Source organism: Streptopelia decaocto, assembly GCF_964273445.1.
Source record: "Streptopelia decaocto genome assembly, chromosome: 4".
Classification (NCBI taxonomy): domain Eukaryota; kingdom Metazoa; phylum Chordata; class Aves; order Columbiformes; family Columbidae; genus Streptopelia; species Streptopelia decaocto.
Window position 1 is genome coordinate 61,605,194 of NC_138658.1, and position 15,522 is coordinate 61,620,715.

Genomic DNA, 15,522 nt, shown 5'->3' on the forward strand with positions numbered 1-15,522 from the left:
TTGGTCTGCTTTTCCCATGATAAGACAGCATTCACCTGTTTTCTGTTTTCTAATAAGGATTTAGTTCACACAGTTGAACTTCTCTCAGTAAATTCACTGATGAAGTCTCTAACCGGCCATTTATTTTAATGAAATGTATAGGAATCCAACTTGGAAACCATTGCTCTTCTGTGAGATCTGGTTGAGATTTGCCAGACTTCTGTAGGAAAGAAGAGGGCAGGCTCACATGAGAAGTCACACTGAGATTGTATAATCTGGTTTCCTATGAAACCGGCTAACAGGGAAGCATTAGATGGCTAATCTTCAAACCTGTCCCAGACAAGGGAATCTTGCAAAGAAAACGGTGCTTGTGGTGTCATACAGACTATCTTTGTGAAACGTATGCTGGTTTGGCACCTAGACTTTAGTGAAACTGCCCAACTAAATTGTTAGTGGGAGCTGTGCCATCTGAACAGATGGGCATGTGTAGGCAGTCAGTAGTCATGTTTGTTCTTAATTTATGGGAATTTAGACCAGGATTTGAAATACCGTGAAGCATAAAAAGTAAAATGCCTGGATAGGCTATCCTCAGGCTTACACCTGAACTACGTATCTTGAGCATTTGCCCCGTTGCAGAGGGGACATCCTCGTAGTAATCTAGTCTAGGACAGGATATTTGACAGAATAGTTTTTGGCTCAACTACTTCACCCATCTCCATATTCAGATGTCTCAGTTCATTCTGTCCTACCAATCCAATCCTTTTTCCCTGTGACTCTTTAGATCATATTATTTTGCTTTTGAATCCTTTTAACAACTTTCCCAAATCTATTGCGTTCAGTTACAGCTTCCTTGCAGTCATAACTGTGAGTGATTCCAGCTGTGCCTGGAATTCTTCTCACTTCTTTCCATGTCATCTTCTTGCCCATTTGATGGGATAAAGTTACTTCTCAAAGTGTGTGAGTAGATACACAAATTGCCATGAGGCAGGTCCGGTTGGAAATGCATGGTGTGCCAGCTGCAGCCCGACCTGCATTGTCTTCTTGTTTGTAAGTATAAATAATTTTCCTCCAAATTCTTACCTTTCTAAGCATGTGCATTAGTGAGTATGACCAGGCATAGAGTAGCTACTGAGTAGTAGATGTCTAATTATATGTAACCTTATAGTAACTTCCCTGTATATTCTGTCCAAGCTTTCTTTAAATAATTTACCCACAACCTCCAGTATTTTACCTGGCATTCAGAGCAGCTTTAGCCCTTTTACAATGTTGCTGTGGCAGCAACACCTTCTAATAGGGACAGGTCATACCAACAAAACTGTTCTTTGGCTACAATGGCCTATACCTTTTCATCAAACAGAACAAGTTATATCACAGACTCTTTTGCTTGTGACTTTGCTTCATCTGTGCTAAGGTTTTGGACAGAATGATTATGTCAAACAGGTCTGATTTTTATCACTTTCCATCTTGATGTAGGTAACCTATGAAAATCTTTACAGGCACACCTGGCCTTACTGAAAGCACACATGTTCTGCAATAATGTTAGATAATAACAGAGTTGAGTGATGAAATTTTGAGCCTGGCCCTTCATCTGTTCATGCTGTGTGGTATTACTTTGAATGCCTGCACTAAGCATTCTGCCTTATTTAGATTAAGTCTCAAGAGACAAAGACCACGTCTTTCCCTCTGTATTGCATGGTCTCAGATACCTTGATGGCACTCAAAAAATAATAAATAATTTAAGGGCAATACTGTTGAGAGATCAGCCACATATGGAGTGTTTCTAGCCCATTTGATGCAGAGGAAATTCTGTGCAGGAAGTCAAAGAGGTGGCTAAGGTCAGAGTTGGGGTTTACAGAGCCTCTGGCAACTTTCTTAGTCACATGTTAAAACAAATGTTCTTCAGATTCCAGGGGAAAGTGACAGGCAATATGCATCATCTGCCACAGACCTACATGTGTGTAGAGACCTTTTCCCAGATATGGCCTTTCATGCATATTTCTGTGTCTACTTGTTTGGAAACTTTTTCTCTAATTTATGCAAAATCATACTAGCACAGGAGATAACCATGTGTTTTGTGACTTAAAAGGGACCTATATAAACACACTTTTCTTCATTCCTTGTTAATAAAGGAGTGGATGCACATTTGCACTAATGGAGTACATGCACAGAACAGCTGTTCTGCTACAAGTAAGGGGAAGGGAAAAAAGCCCAGATGTCCAGAACAGGGTAGTCTGAGCAGTCAGTCAACAGCCTTAATCATTTGCTAGACAGGGACAACTTGAGAGCTGCCAGAATAACTGCCTGTGGATCTCGCCAAGGAGCCAAATACCCTGGCTGAGACTATAATATAGTGACTGGCATCTGGGCTCTCTGATTGTCACCAGTCCATGAGCATGAAATAGGAGGAAGTGGATAATAGTAATTAAAGTGCACGCTGTAGTATTTTAAAATCAGTTATTTCAAATATTTTCCTAAAAAAAGTCCAACTATGGGAAAATAATTAAACATTGCTTTTGAGAGGGGAAGGGCAATGTTATCAAAGCAATGGAAGACTCCTTTGTTGTTTAAATGGCTGTGTATGCTTTCTTTTGCTTAGATATTTCACTCCACACTGCACTCCCACTATTCAGTTGGGCACCGAGATAATTTCAATTTTTTCCTGCAGGCTGAGTTCTTGCTATTTGTATGGAGAGAGGTGTAATACAGTCAAGAAAAACTGTGGATGTGTGTGACTGCACCTCAGTTTCCTCTTATGTGCCCTGGGATACTCTTGTTCTACTAAGCAAATATATCCACTAGGTAATATCTTCAAGAATATTTCTCACAAATCTTGCTATTTCATAGAATCATTTCAGTTGGAAGAGATCCACAGGATCCAACCATAACCTAACTCTGGCACTAAGCCATGTCCCTGATAACCTCACCACTTCCCTGGGCAGCCTGTTCCAATGCCTGACAACCCTTTCCATGTTGAAGTTTTTCTTAATATCCAATCTAAATCTCCCCTGGTGCAACTTGCAGCCATTTCCTCTTGTCCTATCACTTGCTACTTGAGTGAAGAGACCAACACCCCCATGCTACAACCTCCTTTCAGGTAGTTGCAGACAGCGATCAGGTCTCCCCTCAGCCTCCTTTTCTCCAGGCCAAACAGCCCCAGCTCCCTCAGCCGCTCCTCATCACACTTGTGCTCCAGGCCCCTCACCAGCTTTGTCACCTCCTCTGCACTCACTCTAGTGCCTCAGTGTCCTTCTTATGATGAAGGGCCCAAAGCTGAACGCAGGATTCAAGGTGGGGCCTCACCAGTGCTGAGTACAGTGGCATGATCATGTTTCCTCTTTGTGGGCAGTCTTGTGTGATGTGAAAACCAGCAGTGACATGAGAGTAATTCACTCTACCCTGCATCTTTATTTTCTGGTGCCTTATAAAGTGGAACATATGTTAAATTAGGGACTAGGGTGCTTCTTTCCTAGATCTCCCATGGAGCTGTGTTAAAATGCCTGAACCTTAGCATCCCTGTATGCCTCTAGGCTTCATACCTGGATGCCCGTGGCACTGCTTAGTTTCAACTAAGAATGTGAAAAATGTTGTCCAATCCAAGGGCAGAACCCTGCTTTCCCAGAAGCAGATCTATGATTGTCTGCTTTTCTATTTTATGGTCTATCACTTGACATCATCTAAACCTGCACTGAGGTTTCTGATTCTGTTTCTGAGAAGCAAGGGAGATCTTGGCTATGCTTGGTCATAGGTGTAGAGACTTACACATTCTGCTTTAACCAAGTGGGAAATGGTAATTATTTTTCTGTTTCGGGGAGTTCTGTCTTCTTTTGTGATCCAAACATATTTTTTTTATCTCCTTCTAATGTCTGTAAACATAATACCACAATGTGTTCCTAAACCCAGGAAGAGATATTGAGTAGCTGCAATCTGCCAGTGCTGCTGCACTACTGCATGATCCACCTGCAAAGTGAACCTGCGTGTGTAGGGACAGATCTTCTCTGTATGGGCTAGGCCACAAAGATGTGATAAGGCCTTTCTCTCTATGCTTCCTGGTTTTTCTGTAATGTAAGAGGTTTTAATTTTGATCATGATTTTTTTGAGCTAAATCTTTTGCTTTTGTTATGGCCACAGGAGACATATGGAAAACACCAACAACATGCTACAGAATAGTCATTGAAAGGATCACTGGAATAATTTTTGGAATGGCTTTCTCTTGTTGGATGTTGTACTCAAAATATGATTTAGACCTTGCTGTAATATTTGTTTTGCAGTGTGTTTTTAAAAACTATTTAAATTTTGTTTAATGTTTATAATTTCAAAAGCACACAGTCTGGGTATGGCAGGTTTAGTAGGTTCAACAAGTGGAACAGTATAGAAAATAGTTTTGTTAGTGCAAGCAGAGAATGGACACTCTTGCCTCTCTGAGTTCTTTAAACACCAGAAATGCTTAATACTTAATATTTAAATGCCACCTTTTCCCAGAAAGTAAGGTCTTTTTCAGCTTAAACTTAGTGCTTGTAACACTAACTGTAGAGCCTTTCACCTCTCTGTCCCCCAGTTTAACAACACAAGACAAGAATATAAGAAAAAATTACTTACTGAGACCATATATAGTTTTGCTCATCTGACATCCCTCATATTAGACAGTAATAAATGACTAAGAAAAGAAGACAAAAACAGAGCATTATACTATAATATTTCTTCTCTATGCCTTCTCCATTCTATTGTACTGCAGCTTAGGACCTTTTCAACCTCAAGTTACAACCATTTGTTTATGTTGAATATCCTTAATACATTTTCTTTTGTTAATTTGCCTGATAACTATTTGAATGCATCCATATTTCTGGCATCCACAGCATCTTCTTCCATTGAGTTCCTAGGCTATTTAGACAGTATGTAGAAAACTCTTTCTTTTCAATTCTGTCTAGTTTAGTAAGGATTAATATTTTTTCCTGTTGAATGGTAACTTCTGGTAATGTCAATCTGATCAACTCAACAGACTGCCCAGCGTACTTTACTTTAGATTGTAAGCTCTTCATGAGCGAGAGCATCTCCTGTGTCTTCAGTACTTGATTCACTTGGATCAATTAGTAAGAACTTTAGCAGCAGACTGCTTAATCAGTCTTGTATTTGGGGCTAGCAAGTATTTTCCCACCATGCCAGACTAGCTGTGACTGTGCTTTGCCTTCCTTCTCTATGGAGAAGAGAGTATCATAGGATACTATACATTTTCACTGAGGAAATTCCCTGCTGTTGTAACTGCCTATGAGACTGAATCTCCTGCTCTTTTCCTTTTTAACATTGCTGTATTTGTCTTTTGTTATTTTTGCTAAGTTTCAGACAGGAAAATGGGGGGCATGCTGAGCTCAGTTAGGGAAAAGATGCATGTGTTCATGGATTCTTCTGAACTAAGCATTTATTATGTGATTACCTGTGTCTGTGAAGACCTGGATTTAATGGTGTAGATAACCTAGATTTCTAATAAAACATATATATTTATATATACATATATATATATATATATAATTCCAGATATTTCAAAGCCTGAGTGTTACATTTTTTTTTTCAGATTGGCAGCACCAGGAAGTATTCACCTTTGGTCTTTGAACTGTTAAACGTTTCTTCAGGCCCTTAGCTCTGACTGCAGCTTTGCAGCAACAAAGCCTTCAGTTCACGTTGTTCTGTAATGGCTTCTACTGCCAAACTACTCCAAAACTTTGGCCACTCTATTTCCCTAGACAGCTATTAATCTTTCAGCCTCTAAAAGGCTTCTTATCAAGTCTGTCTCCACAGAATAGGAGAGCAATTAATTCCATAGTAAGCACTGTTTCATCCTGCTGTCACTTTCTACCTGAGAGGTTAGGAAGGTTTTACTCGCTGATTATCACAGAATCATAGAATGGTTCACGTTGGAAAGGACCTTAAAGACCATCTAGTTCCAACCTTCCCCTAGACCAGATTGCTCAAAGCCCCATCCAGCCTGGTCTTCAACACTTCCAGGGATGGGGCAGCCACAGCTTCCCTGGGCAGCCTGTTCCAGGGCCTCACCACCCTCATGGTGAATAATTTCTTCCCTGTATCTAATCTAAATCGACCCTCTTTCAGTTTAAAGCCATTACCCCTTGTCCTATCACTGCATGCTCTTGTAAAAGGTCTCTTTTCAGCTTTCTTGTAGGTCCCCTTTAGGTACTGGAAGGCTGCTATAAGGTCTCCCTAAAGCCTTCTCTTCTCCAGGCTGAACAACCCCAGCTCTCTCAGCTTGTCCTCATGCAGGAGGTGCTCCAGCCCTCTGACCCTCTTTGTGGCCCTGCTTTGGACTTGCTCCCAAAGGTCCACAGCCTTCTTATGTTGAGATCCCAGAGCTGAATGGAGTACTCCAGGTGGGGTCTCATGATAGTGGACTAGAGAGAGAGAATCACCTTCCTTGACCTGCTGGTCATGCTGCTTTTGATGCAGCCTAGGATGTGGTTTGCTTTCTGGGTTGCAAGTACACATTGCCAGGTCATGTTGACCTGCTCATCAATGAACACCCTCAAGTCCTTCTCCTCAGAGATGCTCTCGATCCATTCTCTGCCCAGCCTGTATTTGTACTTGGGATTGTGCTGGATTGCAGGACCTTGCACTTGGCCTTGTTGAACTTCATGAGGTTTGCATGGGCCCACCTCTTAAGCCTGTCCAGGTCCCTCTGGACAGCATCCCTTCCCTGCAGCATGTTGACTGCACCACACAGCTCAGCATTGTCAGCAAGCTTGCTGGGGGTGTGCTCAATCCCACTGTCTGTGTCACTGACAAAGATTTAAACAGCACTGGTCCCAATACCAACCCCTGAGGGACGCTGCTTGTCACTGGTCTCTACTTGGATATTGAGATGTTGACAGCAACTTTTTGAGTGTGACTATCTAGCCAATTCCTTATCCACTGAGTGGTACATCTGTCAAATCGATGTCTCTCACATTTAGAGACAAGGATGTCCTGTGAGGCAGTGTGAAATGCTTTGCTCAAGTCCGGGTAGATGACATCAGTTTTTCTTCCCTCATCCTCCAATGCTGTAACCCCATTGTAGAAGGACACCAAATTTTTCAGACACGATTTGTCCTTAGTGAAGTTGTGTTGGCTATCACCAGTCACCTACTTATATTCCATATGCCTTAGCATAGGTTCCAGAAGGAACTGCTCTATGATCTTGCTGGGAACAGAGGTGAGACTGATGGACCTGTAGTTCCCTGGATCTTTTTTTTTCTCTTTTTAAAAATGGGTGTTATATTTCCCCGTTTCCAATCAGTGGGCTTGAGCCTGGGGAAACTCCACATTATCTGATTCAGGTAAAATCTGACCGAAGAAGTCTTGAGCCCAGACTCCTTTTTCAATGGTGGTTCACCAAGAGATCATATTTCATGCTCAGATATATGTCAAAATTATTTGTCATGTAATAAATACAATCTAAATCTACCTCACCAAGGTGGTGCGAGGGTAAGGTAATTGAACTTTTCCTTATTCCTACTGGATCCTTTTCTGCTTCTCAGAGTAGAATGCGATCTCCATAGGCAGAGCTTGATTTACAGGAAATAAACTCTTGTATGACTGGCACCAAGCTCAGTGTTTCTGCTTGGAGAGGAAGCCACAGATTGCCTAGGGCTCAACTGAGAACAGTGATCATGTGGTGAGAAGCCTGAAGAGGCGGTATTCCTATCTTTCCTGTTTAGAAAGTACTGGCCTTTTCCCCTCCAAACCTGTTAGGTTAGACTTAATTAACAATGGTGAGATCTTTGTAGTAAACTTTTAGGTTTTTAGCCAGTAGAATATACTCAGAATGCATTTCAAGCTTTTCTCTGCCAAAAAGAGAACCTCTCCCTTTTAATTTTTCATGAAAGTTCAAATTTTCTCAAAATAACAGCTTTCAAGGAACTGGAACAGAAAAATAAATAAGCAGATAACATCTTATTATCATAATGGGTGCAAAATCACAAGGATTTTCATCATCATTTGTTTTTTTTTTTTTCAGTCCTCAGAAGGAACAACATCCTCCAAATGCAAAATCTGTATTTCTCAGAATGGGAACAGGAGCATCTATGGAGTGAGACAGGCAGGTGTGGTGTTAGCTTTAGAAATTATGTACTAGGATGTACAACAATGATTCAAAGAAGAGGCCAGGATGAAGGAGGGAATGAGTATATGCCATTTTCATTAACTATGCTAATATAAGCCCTTTTCAGATGGGGAGCAACTTTGCATGATATACCTTACCTCCTTGTTACGTTCTTAACTTCTTGTTAACTTTTGGGCCTGGCCAGGGTTGGAAATGCTGTGCTGCCATAACAAACAATGGCATGTGAAAAACAAACTCCCTCAGCTGGCTCTGATACTCTTTAAAACATCGGTGAGGTTCTGCTTGGGGCTCTGCCAGCTCCCTTTGGCATAAATCCTGGCACAAATGCCTGGCATTAGGAAGTCTGCTGTGAGGAAAGGTTATAGCAGTACAAAACTGCTGCAACATCTCTTTTGCCAAAGACTGTTCCAAGAGGCCACTGCAAACCAAAGGATGGACTGTTTTAAAGGTGGGCAAGCATGGCTTGCAGATGTGCAGAATCAAAAAATGTTTGAGGTTGGAAGGGACCTCTGGATATCATCTTGTACATCCCTTCTGCTAAAGTAGGGTCAGCTAGAGCAGGCTACCCAAGACTATGTCCAGGTGGCTTTTGAATACCTCCAAGAATGGAGACTCCACAACCTAACTGGGCAACTAATTCCAGTGCTCAGTCACCCCCACAGTAATAAAGTGTTTCCTGATGTTCAGAGGGAGCTTCCTGTGTTTCAATTTGTGTCCACTGCCTCTCGTCCTGTAACTGCGCACCACTGACTCCTTCTTTACACTCTTACTCTGTAGATATTTGTAGACATTGATGAAATCCCCCCTGAGCCTTCTCTTCCATAGACTAAATGGTTCCAGCTCCCTCAGCCTTTCTTTGCATGACAGATGCTCTAGTACCTTCATCACCTTTGTGTTCTTTCACTTGACTCTCTCCAGTAGCTCCTTGTCTTTCTTGTACTGAGGATCCCGGAACTGGACATAGCACTCAGGTGTGGCCTCACCAGTGCAAAATCAAGGGGAAGAATTCTCTCCCTCACCCTGCTGGCAACATTCCTCCTAATGCAACCAAGGATACGGTTACAGTTCTTTTGCTGCAAGTACACATTGCTGGCTCATGTTCAACTTGGTGTCCACCAGGACCCTCAGGTCCTTTTCTGCAAAGTTGCTGTCCAGCCAGTTGGCTCCCAGCATATACTGATGTATCTCTTACTGGCACCACTCTGCTGAAACACCTGAGTTCTCATCAGTCTGTTAATATTTATCTTGCCATGCAGCCTGAGAGAGATGCAGCATTGACGTGGCCTACTTTTATCATGTGGCCAAAAGGACGTTGTAACTCCCTTCTCAATACACTGCCTTTAGTAAAATGCCTTCATTCTTGGAGACAGAGTTCTAGTAGTCTTTGTAGCCTATAAAATGATGAAAGATCAGGGGCATTTTACCCTTACTGGATAGGTTACTTGACAGATGTTCCCATTGAATCCTGAATCTTTGGCCTAAGGATGCCATAGATGGTGTTGCAATGCTGAAGGCAGACAACAGAAACAAGATGATCATGTCTCCAACTCTGTTGCCAAGTAGAGAAACTTTCCTCAGGACTAAAAGAAAACAATCTTCAAGAGAAGCATGAGTAATGAGGTAGGTCATGACATTGAAATGTGAGTGGCCTTTTGCAACATACCACAAAATGGGGCTTTGCAAAGATGATGCAATCTGAGAGAAATGGAAGAATGGTGTTGTGCAGCCTGCTTGGAGATTTTTATGGAAATCCTCATGCTAAATCAGGGAGAATTTGAATCTGTGTCATCACTCAGCAGAGGCCTAGACTTGAAATTGTCAGAGGTAACAGAAGTCCAATCCAGTTTTTATATAAAATTGCTTGCAAAAGCCAAAACAACAAAAAGAGACTGTGGCTATGGTTGCATGATTAATACCAGATCTATGTTCTGGAGAATCATCCAGCAAGACAAATTAGATCTGAGTCAGGCACAAGCATATAATTGCATTTCTGTCTATATAGTCAGAACATGGCATGAAATTTGTGCCAGTTTTCTTACTTTTACACTGATTTTCTGCTGATAATAGAAAAACAGATGATACCTGATCCAGAATAAAACCTGATAATACAAATATTTTTGAACAAATATGAGCTTCCAGAGTAAGTTTAAGCTCTTATGTAAGTTCTGTAGGTACAGCATTTTTGATCTGCTTACTTAGGAATCCTTAAGTTACATTTATTTTCTCATATAACCACAGCATGATTTTTTGCAAACCAAAAGTCCTACTGACAGACCTACAAGCTATATTACATTAATTTCTGCAAACAGAACCATGTCTTCTCTTGGTACTTCTCTGCCTGTCATGTTGACAGGACTGGATGCAGGCAAGCAGATGAAATGCTCCCTGCAATGTCCCAACTAGTGCCAGGTCTGCTACAACACCCAGACTGAATTAAGGGGGTTCTGTCATCATAGCTGTGCACCTTGCTAGTAAGAATACTTATTACTAAGATACTTTACTCCAAAGGGCAGTTATTGTGGTTATACGAAATACCTTAACCAGTGGAAGCACCTTGTCTGTGGTATTTAGTTCTCCTATTATCTCTGTCTGGTTTGACCTTTCCCTGTCCCTGCTGTCCTTCTTCTTTTCTGCCTTCTGTTTTGAAAGTTGTGGTTAAAAAAAGCCTCTTTCGTGACACTTCCATAAAGTCATAATTTAGAAGGCAACTAAAAGTAATGTCTTAAGCAAGCTGATGTTGGTACAGGTCACTCGAGTCCCCTAGTAGTGGATAAAACCTTGTGCAGCATCTGCCTTTGTCACCAGGGAGGCTGGCAACAAAACCTGCATTTCTTGCCATTGTTGTTTGCTGTTCTTTTGCCTCACCTCTACGTGTATGCTTGTCTTGTTTTGTTTTCAAGGAAACAATACTGAACCTTGACAGCACTTCCCACCCACACCAACTGTTGCTAAAAGGACAGTTCTTGCCATCTTTAATTTCACCTGAAAGATCACCAGGACTATATCCCTCTAAAATGTCTCTACAAGTAAAGGGCAGAGGAATAAGGGGTAGTTAATATGAAAGTGGGAGTTAATACTTTACAATTTTTGTTCTTTGACTGTTTTTCCATTTTATTTTTAAGAAAAGGTTAAAGTGATTCTTAATAGCTCCTTTTGCTGAGGACTAAGAAGTTGAAGATCAGGATCTTTTTTGCTTAGTGTTAGACAGTGACAAGATATGCAGTGACCAGGCTGATTTCTTCCAAGAAAATTTACCCCCAAATAATATGTCTAAATGCTGGACTTCAGGGCATAAGCAGGATCACATTTCCATGTTCTCACCATGTACTAAAAATGCCCTCCAAATTGTCACAGATCAAACAAAACACTTCATTTAACCTGAAACAAATGTCTTAAGTAAAAAAAATTCCCTAGAGTTCTGGTTTCAGGTTGGGCTTCTTTTTTTTTTTTTCTCAGTTCAGTCTATGTAATAAATCCTCAGTTAATGTTTTCCAAAGGCATAAACCAAGATGCAACTTCTTAATATTTTTGTCAGTGTTGCACCCGACAACAAAATGTCTCTCAGAAATTGTATTTTCTCTCCTTGAAACAGGGAAAAAGCAGAGAGGAAAAATTGAAAATAAAAGTGACTAGTCTCAAGATTAGTTTTGTATCTGTAACTAACTTGCTTTAGTTCATCATCATTAGTTAACCCTGTTCTGATTTTTGTCATGTTGACACAGTAATTTGAAGACAAAATCCACCTAAATGAAGGGAGTGGTTAATGCTTATTGTTACCACTTTGCATTAGCCTAAACAGTGGAATTGCAAAGAAATAAAACTGCCTTGCTATCAATATTTGATTTTGTTACAAGAAAATATAAACAGAGATGTAATCCTGCCTCTGTATAGCAGCATACAGAATGAAATAACTGGGAAAACAAAGAAGGCACTAGAAAGGAGTTGTTAAACCATACAGAATGTCTTGTTAGTGGGAATTAGCTGTCTGATAACTTTGTGCCAGTCTCATCTCTTTTATGCCCTTTTATCTCCTGATGGCATAGGTCTAGTCCATAAAGGTGATCCTAAAATCTCTTGAGTTTTTTCTCTTTTTGCTGCTTGCTTTCTCTTTCCTTCCTGGTGTGTGTGGTTTTGTTTGGTTGTTTGTTGTTTGCTTGTTTGTTTGTTTTCCCCCATACTTAAAATATGCCTTGGACCCCATCCTTTGGTCGTTTAAGAGAGAAAAAGGTCTTTCAAATGTTAAATTTGTTTGGCCTTCCTCATTTTTATAGAAAATATCTATACTAAGGCCAGATAGACTGGGAATCTTGAAATACCTGTGAGGTGAATCAATCAAATCATGTAAGCTTCTGTAGGTAGCAGCACATGACAACAGACTTATCAACAACATCAGCCATTAGACAGCAACTTCTAATTCCTAGCCCAAACGATGAAATACCCTTTCCCAGTTGGGTAGACTGAGTCTGGGGAGAGCCTTTGCTGTCCTAACTGGCCTCTGTTTGTCGTGAGGTATGTACCTAGAAGTGAAGGATTGAATATTTAACAAAGACTTCATTTATTCAAAACATTCACTTGTCATTGTAGACAAGTAGGTGCTAATAAGTACCAGAAAAACACCAATAGTTTAAAAAGTATTAGCAAATATCCCTTCCTTTCTTAATTGGTGTATGCTACACAGAAACTGAGTTTTGAATGTAAAACCAAATGTTATAAGTTGTTTCCAAGCCTTACTCTCTTCTCAATGAGACATCAAACTGTTGTCACCCAATCCTTTTTACTTTATTTTTTAGTTCAATACTTTGATCATTCCCCTCTGACATGGTTCCTGCTGTACCAGATTAGCTGGCAGCAAGTCGCTAGCTAGATGAAAAAAATCCTTTAATGGGGTCTGTTTAGTGCTTCATCTGTAAATCATTTATGTAAAGAAAGTGTAACCAAGTCACAAATTGGCAGATAATTTCTTAGACATTTGTGTTGCTTATGAAATTATTACCCAACTTTCCCTTCCGCTAAATACTCTTTAAAATGTTGATATAAACATTCTTAAAGGAAAACATAAAGAATAAGATTGGAGCAAGCTAACCAAACATTTTCTTTGAGAAAATACTATACATCTTAAACACAGGAATTGCACTCCCTCTAATCTGCTGGAAGTAAAGCAACTGGTATGGTGCAATAAGGAAAAAGACTATTTGAGTTGGAAAGATGGAAGTTGGTACAGGTAGCAGTGGAAATGTTTAGAAGAGAAAAAGTAATAGATAGATATGAAAGGACGGGCCAGGAAAATGATTAGGGTTGTAACAAGAGACTTTTAAAGTTAAGGAAAACCCATAAAAGCCTCTTCCAGTACATAAAGGATTTGGGGAAGGAAACTATGGGTATTACTACTTGGTTGAGACTATTTCTACATTATTTTTTGTTGGAACAAACAAGAGCCCTGGAGAAAAAGAGAATTGGGGTTGTTGAAGAAACAGGAAGAAAGGCCCTTTTGAGGACTCATATCTGATTAAAGGTTAGGAAGCACATGGGTGGGTTTTAAGGTCACTTCAGGAAGGAAAAGAGTCAGTAGTGAAGACTTTCAGAGATCAGTGCTAGTACCATTCTTATTCAACACCTTCATTAGTGACCTGGAGAAGGGAAAGTGCAGTGAAATCTCCAAGTTCATGGACAATACAATGCTCTTTCAGGTTTTCAAATGCCACACTGATGATGAAGAACTCTGAAAGGAACTTGCAAAATTGAGTGATGGGACAAATGTATGTCAGATGAACTTCATCATAGATAAATGTAGAGTAATGCACCTGCAGAAAACTGACTTAAAATATACACACTGCAGATCTTGTAGTTGCGACTTGAAAAAGAGATGCCAGGCATCATCAAGAGGTGTTTTGAGATGGAAACGTGGGGTATCATTTTGCTGCTATGTAAAATGTTAAAGAACCGACATGTGAAGTACAGCGTGTCTTGTCTCTTTGGAAGACACAGCAGGAGGAAGCTACAGAAGACGGCAACTGAAATGATTGAGGGTGTGACAGCTGTTGCATTGCAAGGACAGACTAAAAAGGGTGGGAGCTTTCACCTGGGAGAAGTAAAGCTGAATCTGACACACTTGATGTTTGAGAAAAAATGCATTTTTTTATTCAACAAAAGTGGTAACAGTAGACCCAGGGACATTCAGTGAAACTAGTAAGAGATAAAAACAGAGGAAAAAACAAACAATTTTTTACATGGTGAATAGTGAACTTGTGAAAGTGTTTCCAAAAGAGGTTATGGAGAGGAGACAGGTGGTATCATCAGGTGGAAAAGAGGCTCAGATAAATTCCTGGCCAATGGGTCCAAGACAGACATTAAAGATAGAGACAGAGGTGAATCTCTGAGATCCTTGATCCAATAACAGCAGCTGCTGCAAGAGCAGAAGAGGAATGAGCTGCAGCTGGTGGCCAGGCTGATGTGCTCTCCTGTGCTTGGAGCAGGGTCTCCGATATGGCTGGAGACAGAGGCTGGATGGTAGGATGACCTGGTAGGATGTTTCCTGTGCTTTTATGTTAGTCTGGGTGTAAGGTTGATTTCCCCTGACAATTCTTTGAAGTTTTGCCCCATTTACAATCTAAATAATGTATATGAAGGTCTTGTCATAGTTCTCTAGATGAAAGCACAGTGGATGTGTTGCTTCACAGGTTAGAGAGTAACTTTATTTGAGTAGACTCTGAGCAATAGGGGAAACCTTCAGTAGTGCAAGGACTTGGGGATTTGGGTTGCAAAATGGCAGGTAAGTAGTTCCAATGACTGCTTTAAACTTGGTAGGTTTTAAAGTTCAAAGCAAAATAAAATTCCCTTGTTTACACAGCTTATGTACATATTTCTCATGTATCCATTGACACTGTCATGTTTTTACTCAGAAAGTATTTAGTATCTTTTGTGGTTTTGGCTGCTTAGATGTACTTGCTCACCCGAATTTTTTCATGTCTGGATTTTGTTGTTGTGAATGTCTATTTTGTTAGTGTTGCTGTCAATAAGTAAATCACACCTTATAAATTGGCTCAAAATGAGACTGTTTCATAAATGAAAAACATAAAATTTAATTTGGATTTTTATTTATCCTAGTTTTTAAAGTAGCCATGCCTTGTTATGGCCCTAAACGTTCCTTTCTGTTCTTGGTATTTTTGTTGTCTGAAATGTTCTTTTTAGTGCTACTATTGATGTGTTACTGCTAGGGTGAAAAAAGGAATTTTCCCATCTTCCACATTTGTAGGTGATGTGGTGCCAAAAGAGTTTCAGTATTTTACAAATATGCAGATGCCCATGGTTGCCATAGGGTTGTATAACAATGTGTATTTTAGCTTATTCACATTTAATTCAAGATGTTGATGATTTTGTTAGTCACTAAGGGAAATCTACCTTAAAAGGTAAAGATAGGTAGTTCTTCAGGGTTTTTTTTA